Source organism: Fukomys damarensis, unplaced genomic scaffold (assembly GCF_012274545.1).
Source record: "Fukomys damarensis isolate Sample0158 unplaced genomic scaffold, DMR_v1.0_HiC HiC_scaffold_5, whole genome shotgun sequence".
Taxonomy (NCBI): domain Eukaryota; kingdom Metazoa; phylum Chordata; class Mammalia; order Rodentia; family Bathyergidae; genus Fukomys; species Fukomys damarensis.
This window is the reverse complement of record NW_022900917.1, coordinates 64,011,378-64,012,674: the sequence shown is the minus strand read 5'-3', so window position 1 is coordinate 64,012,674 and position 1,297 is coordinate 64,011,378.

Below are 1,297 nucleotides of genomic sequence, written 5' to 3'. Positions count from 1 at the left end.
CCCCAGGGCCTGGCCTCCGACTCGGCCCGACCAGGTGGTGCTGTGAGCTCATCTAGCGCTCTTTTGTTTGGTAGTTTGGACTTTTTCTTGACAGCATGTTGCCTTTTTCGGATTTTGTTTGTTTTCTAATTTTATTTCATTTTTGTTTTGTTTTGTTTTCCCTGGGGAGGGGAGGAAGAAGAGCGTTTGCAAATTTTGTAGCCGCCCACTTTACTGTTTTCACTTTTGCATATGTAAATCGGGTTTGGTTTTACTGTATTCTTTAAATGGTTGTGGTTTCCTTTTTTCATTATCCACGGAGGGAGGGCTCAATAGAAGCCGCGCTCGGGGAGTTTTACCAGCCATTGGGTATGCCCAATAATTTGTTATTATTTCCTGAGGTAGTAACAGTTTTTTCTTTCTGGTTTGGGTGGGATTTATATTTTTAAAGGTGCACTTGATATGGTCTTGGACCTGTGAGAGATTGAGCTAGTTCCTTTTCATGCTGGGTGTGTTGGGGTGGGGGTGCAAGAGAGGAAGTTGAGAGTCTCTGCGAGTGTTGTGCGTGCGTGTGGCAGAGGGCTGTCCGAGTGCATGTGTCCTCCGATTGTACCTGTACCCACAGTGTGCACGAATGAGTCCAAAGCTCCCCCTTGCTGGCTTCACGGTGGGGAGATCTGAATCTGGGGCCATCTGAAAGCAAAAACAAAACCACTGTCTGCTTCTGAAACGGGAATCAGTAACTGCATTTTCTGTCCCACAAGATATGCAAAAACAATGCAATAATATTCATTTAAAAAATACAATTGTGAGTTGTGTTGGCATTAAAACTGTATTTTAAGAAAACACAGAAATTTAAGGGAAACACTCAAGAAGGCATTTTTGCTTCTATATATTCCGTGTAATGTTTTATTGCATTGATAATGTTTCTGTTGAAGAAACTGTTATACTTGAATTCAGGTCAGTTTCAGTATTTTTCAAATATTTTTTTAAAACTGAATTGCAATTGTGCCAAGCGAATATAATGAATTGAATTGTTTGTTTTTGAATTCACTTCTTGTATATTTTGCTGCATGTAAAGTAAATCATTTTGTATTTGGAGTGTGACAAGCTTTACCTTTGAGCTCTTAAGTGCTTTTCTCTATGTGGTTGGGGAAAAGGTAATGATTTTTCATTTGTGCAACGAGCAAAGGCATCTTCAGTGTAAGTCATTATTCTACTATCCACAACAGGTTTGAACATTACTGTTTTGCATATCTTGTGTTCGCTTCCATTGCCTTTGATTTTGCCAAAATCCTGTAATAGGTATATTTATACC